Below are 10,226 nucleotides of genomic sequence, written 5' to 3'. Positions count from 1 at the left end.
TTGACTCAGTCCCACACAGCATTCCTGGAAAACTAGCATTATAAATCTCCAGATTAAAAGAAAAGAGGATGTTTAATATCCCATGCTGAGATGCCTGATAGAAAAAACAGAAATGATGATAATGTAGTGCTCTGCCTAACATAAATTGTCAAATGACACAATGAGGCAGAGTATAGAGAACCAATTTTTCTGCCCTAAAACACAACTTATAAGCAGAGCAGGAAACCATCCACTCTTAATTTAGATTTTCTGCCTACCTGAGACATTTAAGTTGATTTAACTGCAGATGGGAAAGTAAGAGGGCCTTAAACCCCAGCATGAACATTTTAGAATTAAGCCTTTCAGAATTAAATGTAAAAGAAACTCAGGATATTTCATCTGTAAAAGAAGAGAGCATCCACACAGGGATTTAGTGGGCTTTAGCTAATGCAATTTAATGTCACACCTTTACTTCATTCATCTTAATCTTTCCCAAGTGCCCCACTGCAGCTGAGTTCTCTAGTTGAGAGTATTAGAGAGGATCTAACTCCAAAGGTAGCATTAGCTGAACCCTTAGCAGGCTTGTTCCTGTGGGGAGGTTACTCAGCACACCAGCTACTTCGTGTCTATTTTGTGTCAATCCAAGCATCTCAGCACCCAAAGTGCACGTGTTTGCACATGTTTGTGCAAAACAATTACTGCATTTTACATTCGCATTCATACCCCTTCATGAATCTAACATTTACCCCATTAAAAGTAGGACAGAGATTCAAAGAGCAGGTGGAACATGCAGTAGCAATGGTGGGAGATGGATACTTATTAACCAAAAGTTCAAAGTTAAAACAAGAAAACTAAAAGGGAAAAAAAAAACAAACCCAAAATTAGAAAAATTAAGCCTTTAGGAGATGACATGGATACTGCTGAACACAATGAAGCCCAAGAGGGTATATGTTCCTGGGGAGACAGGGATCAAGCCAGTGTGCTGAATGGGATGTTTCCATAAATTATTTGAGCCAAAAGGAAAGTTGACATATGGAAATCTGAATCTATGAAAGACAGAAAAAAGGAAAATCTCAAATTTTAGTTGGCAATGAAGAAGATGAAAACGAGAAGGGCACAAATGGACCTCTAAGACCAAACAGGGAGAGGTTCTTGAGAAAGTAAAAAATGCCTAAAAAGGCTGAAGCTTTGAAAGTTGATTGCTCATCACAGAGAAAAAAAAAAAAATTCTCTCCCTTTACTGGTCTTCTCTGGTTGTACTCTCAAAAATTGTGAGAGAATAATAAGGAAAGGTTGGAACAAGACAGGCTACAGGATATTAACCATTCTCTAAATCACACAGAGCTTATCCCTGATTGTCAGAAGCTGAAACAACAGGGCCACCAGCAGAACTGCAGCTACACACCTTTACCTTGCTCAGAATGGTTAAAGATTTCCAAACATTTGGAAGATCATGTTACAGCAAGTAAGATTTTCTAAATGAAAATCAAATCTCTGTTCCCTCAGAATTATTGGTTGTATCAGTAAGTAATAAGGAAAAACAGAAGTTTATTTTGTCTTCCAAAACTTGTCAATTTCTAATGTCGTAATTTGTCTTATGGGTAAGAGTCAGGTGGTCACTTTTCAGTGGGGCATCAGGTTAATAGCAAAGGCCTCAGCCTTCCATCCTAAAACCATGGAAAAGATGAATCCTAAGCTTGTGTGATATATATATATATATATATATATATAAAAATAAAAAGCATAGGCATGACTTTATTGCGTTAACCAAGCTGCAGAGGACAACAGGAAACTTCAGAGACCTTCAGAAGAGCTCGATGAAGGGGTAAAGGGATGGCTTTGGACATTCATTGTATCAGCATGAAGCTGGGCATTTGGGACAAAGGGCAAACTGCTAAGATACCTAACAAATGAAAAATGGCCAAGGTACAGCTTCAGGTGGGGGGGGTTCTTGTAGGGAAAGGCAAGAAGGTAAAGCTGTTGATAAGTAGTTTACTCAAATGTCTCCATTTTTTTGTGAGAAGTGGACTAGACAAAATTTCTCTAAATCCAAGGCAAAGCTAATTAGTAAACTTTTCTTGAAAGTAGTATTCCTGATTTTTTCTCAAAGGGCTGTGAAGTCACCAGAGGTCTTTAGGAGCAGACAGAACAACCTAGATCATTGTCTTTATCCCAAAGTGCCTCCCAGCCTAGTTTTTTGTTGTGTAACAGGAAGCTCAACAACTCCATCCTTTCAATGTGCACATAAAACAAGCACACAGATAAAATAGGATGGAGAACAATAATAATAAAAAAGATATAATATCATGGCATGGATCTGTGGTACAACCTCAAGCAGACTGCTGTGGCCCAACCATCTCCAGCCACCTCAAAGAGACTGGGAACTTCAGAGGATTCAAAGAAGAGCATCACGTGGGATGAAAGGCACAGCAATTCACGAAAGATTGGGATTATTATCTTCAGAGGAAAACAAGGAAGACAGAATAAAATTACATGAAGCCATGTCTGATACAGGCTGATGAGGAACTTCTGTTCTTCCTGTCTCATACTGTAGAATAAAGGGACAAGACATTAAATTATGCTATATCCAAATCACTGATGCTAAACCCAAAATTACTCAGGAAGAAAATGGCTCACCAACACAGGTATACAAGACACTAAAATCTATGAAAAAAGTCTGCTTTGGTTCACCTGATACCAGCCCATGGCACCACTCTCTGCTGCCCAGCTTGGGCCCTTCATGGCTGTGCTCCATCCCTTCAGACCAGAGCTAAACGGGCCACCATAGGAAGGATGCAGGGAGTTCTGCCACCAGCCATGGTGTTCCTGCCAGCCCAAGGGCTGAGGCAAGAGCCACCAAACCCATCCTGGCTGGCAGCATCTTAAACCACAGGGAAGTCTCACCACAAACTCAGCTGGGTAATGGCAGCCACAGAACAGGCATGCAATGGGGAAAGCAGCCAAAAAGCCCAAGTATTTGGGCAATATTTCAGGTATTGCTCTTATAAATGACAGCAAGAGGAGTGCTTGTTTTTAAGAGGGTACTGTGCATCCCATTAGGCTGGGGAGCAGCTGATCCTACCTGTGCATGGCTGAAAGAATGGAGCACAAGTCTGATCAAGCACTTTCAGTCCAAGAAACACAACGTGCCTGTCCTGAAGCAGTAACTTTTCAAAGCTGTGGCTGTGTTATCATCCTAAGAAAACCAAGTGTATGTATCAAGGAGGTGTATCAGGCTGTCCCTCTGTGTCAAGTTTATCCAATAACAGTGACAAAGGATCTCCAACCCAGATGGCAGCTTTGATAGTACCTATAAGCAGAAGAGCAAAGGTCTTCACTGTAAAGTGTTATCCCAAGTTAAGCTAACAAACCTGTTTACTACTGAGTAACATCAACCACTATATTTCCAGTTATTTGTACATTTCATCTACTGCCTATGAAAACCTGAACTTGAAGGGGGGTTGTCCAGAAACACATCTCAGAGACATTAGAGAAATTTTGTCAGAAAATTATTTAAATCACAAAACAACCATCAAGTGACTTCGATGAAGGGATGCTGCACATGAAATGATCTCTCCATAGATGATCTCATTAGTGGCAGCAGTTGTTTTTTAATATTGGAGCTGGTGATGTAGCAACAGCAGACTATTTTCAGCTAACAGCACTGATGCTGTTTTCAAACCATACACGGATTCCTCCCAGCTTAGTGGAAGAGCACCATCTCTCCTGGTCTCCTAGAGCTTACAGGCAGCTAGAGAATCACACCTGGAATGGCATTTGCGAAGTCTCTTTCACACTGGTGCAAGCCCCTGGAAGGTTTTGCTGAGAAATAAGGAGGACAAAATGTGTCAAGGAGGTGAGACCCTGGAGAAGAACGGCACACTCTGATGTTTCATGCCCAGGCAGATTCAGAAAGCTTGGCAGGTTGGTCAGGAGGCTGGCCTGTGTGACACCAGCTCAGGAAGCCTCCACAACAGCAATTACCACCTGCTTGGGAAATCCAGGGAGCCTGGCTGAGCCCTGGGGACAACATAACAGAAGAACATCAAAATGATTCAACTGTGGGCTGGGGATAGCCCAGACAATAAAGGCTGCTTGGTAAGTGCTGCCTTCCATCTGCAAAGCAGATGAGGGTTCAGCGCTGAGGATAATTTAAAAGTCAAATAAATGATTTAAAATGGCTTGTAATAAATAAAGCTGTGTTACTTTGTAGAAGAAACTGGCCTTGTTCATTGACTGGATGCATGCACACCAAACCAGACAAGCAGCCAAAGAAAAAACAATCCCTGGGTTGAAGGAAGGACTCTTGCCCGGTCTGAGAAGAGCTTCAGTAAATGGTGGAGAAGAAACATATCATCAGTGCTTCAAAGGGCAGGTGGAAAAGGAGTAGGTGAGGGGATGAAAGCACACAGCCAGAGAGGACAAATGGTGGCACTAAACTGTGAGATGACACACTGAATCTTTTTCTGAGTCAAAGCTGTGGGGGAGCTCCTTGTCCCAGTACAAGAGGCAGCTTCCCTTTCCCATTGCACCTCCAGAGGGGTGACAGTGCTGCAGAGTTGCTGGATGTGGTGCAGTTGGTCCTCACTCCCAGACAAAGTTAACTTTCCAATGTCAAAAGTCAGAGGCACGGAGGAAATAAACTTTGCTGTAATGGTAAAAATAAATAAATAAACAAATAAGGGCAGGAGAGTGTGAATACAAAAAGGCAAACCCAACAAGGTGATCCTAAATCCACGAATCTCTGGGGGTGAAAGTAACTTTCGTGAAAAAAAAAACCATCATATTATCAGAGACTCCTTATCAACAGTGGTAGATGCAAGATGAGGTCAATGCCAGCTACTGGCATATGAAAGAATGATTAAAAGCTGCCTCTTCCTTTGAGAAATGTATATTTAGATGTAGATCAAGGATACTTTAATTTTGTCAGCTTGGCCATTTTTGAGCCACTCGCTTAGCATATTTAATTAAAGATATGGTAGTCAATCTCATTCCTAATTGCATGCAAAGTGGCAATATTTTACAGATTGGTTTCTGCTTAGGAAATGTGTCTGCTTGTAGTACAGCCTACTTATGTACTAAAATGGCTCCTTATTTCCCACAGTTTACAGAGAAATTTACAAAGCTGGAGCTGTCAAGAAATAAAACATCCTGTGCTATAGCTGTGCATAGTAATGAGTTATCTGGGGAATTTTTCATGTAGAAATCAGTAAGGCCATGCCCTTAAAAAGGAAGAAAACCAGGTCTTATTTAGGGCCAAAGCAGAGCAATAAGAACATGAGGCAGAGAGGTTAAAGAGCACAAAGTGAGTCCAAAACACTGGTTTTCTTTTATATAGAATGCAATAGAAAGCTAATATGAAAGTCATCTCAATCACAAATAAAAGAACTAGAAGATCAGGGTGTAGCATCAGGTGAGACAACATTAAAATATGGAATGCTAAAATAGCAAACGGGCCTGGTTAAAACAGAGAATTTTGCTGTGACTCCACCACAGAAACACTGAGCATAGGAAATGGTTAACACTGCAGCTTCAAACTTTAGTCGAGTGAAAAATGGTTTTCATAATACTTCAGAGCTATAAAAAGGTGTCCTTTGAAGTGCAAGTAGAAAAAGGCAAATGGATACTAATTTCACATGACCTTGCAGGAGTGGTGTCCTGAAGCCAGTGTTGAACAGCAGCCACTCAGTTACACCAGACTTAAACTCCTACAGGTAGCAGCTCAGAGTGGTGCATCCCTTTGCAACATCACAGAGCAAGAAAGACACAGATGATATTTACTGTTGGAAACAGTTAAATGTCTCAACGTATCACATCTGTTACTACATCAAATCATTCCTAACTAATTGATACTGTTGTGCCACCTGAGCAGTCCTGCTGGAACTGGAGACCTGGTTGTGCTGGACACAACCATCAAAAGAAAGAGATGTCTGTTACAATATGTAAACACACAATCACCCACAGGAATATAATGTGCTCACTCCCTTGTTGCTGAATTTGCACATCCAGTTACCATTCCCTGTAAGATGCCTGTTGACATCTAAATTAACAGCTGAAGGACTGTTAACCTTAAATCACCTACTGCAGCTGGGAAATCCAGGGAGCAGAGAGGGTGAGGGGGGAGCTGCTATGGTCCTCTCCTGTGATGTTCCTGACCCCAGTCAGCAGCTGCTGGTAAAAGCACTGCCATGGTCAGGCTGTACCTTCATGTTTGCATAGTTTTTAGTGAAGCTTCAAGGTCCAGACAAAAATCTTTGCATGGTAGAATTTTTTTCAGACATATGGTAAAGCCTGTAGCAGCAAAGCAACAGAAACACAGAGCACATACCTAGAGGAATCAGCAAGTTTTTGTGATCTGTCTTAGATGAATTGTTTCCCTTTCCTTTAAGTTTAAAGGAATTTGCATCGGAGTGTGAAAAGAGAAATCTCAACCACCCTCTAGAAAATGAGGTACTGGTCATTGAACATTCCACTTCATTTAATTGTCAGCACGTTGTGAGTAAGAGCAGTCCTGCTGGCACCAATTGCAGTTTAATTGTTCACAAAATACTCACACTACACAACATGCCCGTTTGATCCCAGAGCCACCGAGGCAGCAGCCAAGCCTTGACACACACTCACAAACCCTCTTTGAGGAGTGGTACCCCTGGAGTCAGCTCCCAAACTCCACAGCTGCTGTTATGCCCTGTGGGTTGCCAGCTGCGCCCTGCCCAGGTCCCACATCCCCCCCCCCCCCATTGTCACAACATCCCCCACCCACAGGTGCTCTGAGCAGATTGTGCTCCCTTGTGCAGATGGCTGCAGGTCCTGCCTGTCCCCAACACCTTAAAAGCTCTGAAATCAACTCTTTGAACTGCCTCCTCTCCCAGGGACATTTCAGGTGACACCACAGCCAACCAGAAGCTACCAGTGACACAGATTTATTCCCTAAGGAAATTCTTCCAGACCCGGGGAGGTGGGATAAGATGCTGCTTGCTGTCACACCATGAGGCACACAGTGGCAGCTGAATTTTATTCTAGACCCCTCATAAGATTCCCCGGCTTCACACTTTGCAAGGAATAAAAAGAACCAGAGTACATCAAAGACAGCACCAGGAACATGGGGCCACATCAGCTGCAGCACCTGCTTTGTGGTGTGAAATAAAGGATTTCTGAAACTGAGCATGAAGAGGAGGTTGCTGCAGCTGGGACCTTTGCCTGCAGGAGCAAAGGGTGCGCTGTGGGGATGGTGGTTTTGCAAGGAAGAAGAAGAGGCAGTGAGTAAAGCAAAGGAACTCAGAGCTATCAGGCAGCTTTTTGGAGATGCTTTTCCTCCATCAAGCAGCTGCCTCCAGCCCCAGCTGGGCACAGTGTCCTCCCTTAGCCAGGTACAGGAAGAGTCCTCCACAGCTCAGAAAGCCACAAGGGATGGCTGGGAGATGGAGAAGCCCCTGGGGCTGGGGCTGTGCTGGGGAGGGAGGCTGAGGTGTTTTCCCACCAGTTGTGCACTTACCCTGGGAATTCCCAGAGCTGCTGCTGGAGAGCACTGGTCAGGCTGCTGGAGGGCATTGGGAAGAAGAGGCTACAAGTGGTTGCCATCTGCACAGCAGCAGTCACAGAGCAGGACAGTCCATGTGGAGGGCAAAATACAACAGGCCTGAGCCCTGAAGAGCCTCACCTGCCATCTTGCTAAATGCCAGGTAGTCACATGCTGTGTTGCACAACCTAAATAGCATCCCGTGGAAGGTTTGCCCTCCAGATTTGCAGCGTTGGGCACCAGGCACTAAGCTGGTGTGAAGTGCAAGTTTAGGGAACCATGGTATGAAAAGGGAACTTAACCTCCTAAAGCAGGGAAGCTGCAGTGGCCACGGTGCCAGGCAGTTCATCTTTCCATTTAACCTTCCTCCTTCCCTAACTTCTGCAGACACCCAGCAGTGACAGGCAGGTTTGCACCTCCATGGCCCCAAGGGATGATCCAGTGCATCCCCCACTGAAAGATGCCCAAAGAGAAGTCACTCTAACCTTTGGGGACCATCCTGACCCAGTGGGCAAAGACTGTCCTCAAGGGTTGGAAAATTTGCCTAAGTTAACTTTGTTGGCAGAGCAGTGGGACAGAAACCTGAGGCCCCTTTCGTCACAAGGAGCAGAGGCATAAAATCTAAGCAAAAAAAAAAAAATTTACAAAATTGAAGAAGATGAGAGCCTGATTATTACTGACCTGAATCAAGAAGGGAAGAGGAAGAAGCATCTCCAAGCAGGCTGGAAGAAGTCAGCACAAAAGAAGGCTGCAAGAGAGGAGCACCTTGACTTAATGCTTTCCACCCTTGGGTGTTTTGTTTGTTTTTTTCTAAACAGAAGGGACAAGTCCAGGCTCAGGTCCCTAAGTTCCTGTTGGAGATGGTCCCCAGCCAAGCGAGAGATCCAAAACACCTCTCAGAGCAGCTGGAAAAAAGCTTTACATCTGGAACTATGTACAACCGAAAAGCTCCATTCTGTCTGCTCCAACGGCTGAAGTTTGGATGGAGGTGGAAGCTGATGGCCAAGATCTGCCTCTCTTCTGACAGGTCAGTCATAAACAAAGAAATTATTACTCTCATTTTAACTCTCCAGGCCCAGAAATGGAAATTGTTTCTCTTACACTGTCCAGTTGGAAAAACTTGATCTGAAGGATTTTGTTTTCATGGTTATAGCAAAGACAATATATCAGCTTGCAAGGCAAGGTCAGCAGTGAGTCTGCATTAAATGTTTTTTCTTGGGGTTTAGATAACTCTTCAAATTTTTTTTAGACTATGACTACTTTTGGGGTTTTTTTGCTGTTGTTTTACATTTTTTTCACAATCCAGTCTATCTAACAAACATCACTCACCTGTGAGTGCTGGCAGAGATGGCTTCTCCCCCATCCTCTCCGTTGCACAGATTGCAGTGGATCAGCTGCTATTTGCAAATGCTTGTCCTGTAAGGGTGACTGCTGAGCAGCAGGCAAAGAGTTTCTGATTTGTTTCAATTCCCCAAACTCATGACACATGGTCTGGCTTACAGAGAAAAGCTGAGGGCTCCCTAAGAGAGCCAAAGAAGAAGAAACCCAGAAACAACCATTTACCTTGCAAAAATTGTGCCTTAATTTTTTTTTTTTTTTTTTTTTTGGTGGCATTCTGGGTGTTCTGATTTGTTTTGTTTTGCTGTGTTTAGTCTGGCGTGGGTTTTACCCACTGGATCAGAAGGCAGAAGGCATTTTCTTGAACAAGGCGTGCAGCATGGTTCTGCTTCGCACGGTCCCTCCCCACGCCTCACGCATGGCTGCCCAAGCCCTTCCCGGGGCTCACCCCTCCATGGAGCAGCACATGAGTGACCCTGACTGCAATGAGCGTTTGTGCTGAAATGCTGAGATTTGAGAGAGTTCACAAAGAAGACTCTGCTTGCACAAATCTTCTGACCCAGGGAATGACGTTGACTTGGGGTTGGACACGAAAGGCGGCAGTGCTGCAATTGGGCTCCGGCGGGTGCAAAGGAGCACAGGTACAGGCAGGATTTATTTTTCCTGTTGGAGCACGTTTCTCTGAGGATCAGCAGCTGCTCTGTGCACACCGAGCCTAGATACCACCAGGTAACTCTTCTCTGCCAGCCTGAGGCTGTCCCGCAAGGCAAAGCAACACCTACACAGCAGCAGCACCCAGCTCCCCAGTCAGCGTCTGGCTCCTCAGGGGTTCATGCCCAAGACATCAAGTGGCTAAAGCCAGGTGTTAGAGGCACACTGACCTGCAAGTTCTATTTTCATTTTTTTAAAAATATTTGAGGGAAATAGAGAGAGAAACATCTCTGAGAGAGGGGCTCCCTTTGCTACAGACCACAAAGCTGGTGTTTCTGGAACAAATCCAAGAAGGATCTGTAAAATACCCAGTTCCCAATTTTTGCAGAGAAAGAGGCCAAAATCTTCAAAAGCAAACCCACAGCAACCCACTACAGCTTCCACTACTTATTTAGGGTAGGCTACATCTGAAATCTAATTATCTGTCTGCAACTCCCTGTGCAGTCAAGGCAGACAGAGAAGGATCTCCAGGGAGCAATCTCTTCAACCTACCTTAAACATCTACCTTGGGACTTGACTGACTCTCTCTCACACCCAGCACCCAGGGATGCTACACAGAAATAGCACCAGATCCTGTCTTCTGCAATGCACAGGTCTGACTGCCCCTTTACACATTGCAGGGCAGCTAATCCTTCCAATTATCAGCCTCTTCAAACACGTGGAGATGAAGAAATATCTTCAG

Source organism: Calypte anna, chromosome 7 (genome assembly GCF_003957555.1).
Source record: "Calypte anna isolate BGI_N300 chromosome 7, bCalAnn1_v1.p, whole genome shotgun sequence".
In the NCBI taxonomy this organism is placed as follows: Eukaryota; Metazoa; Chordata; class Aves; order Apodiformes; family Trochilidae; genus Calypte; species Calypte anna.
The sequence above is the reverse complement of the archived record's forward strand: the minus strand, read 5'-3'. Positions refer to the sequence as shown.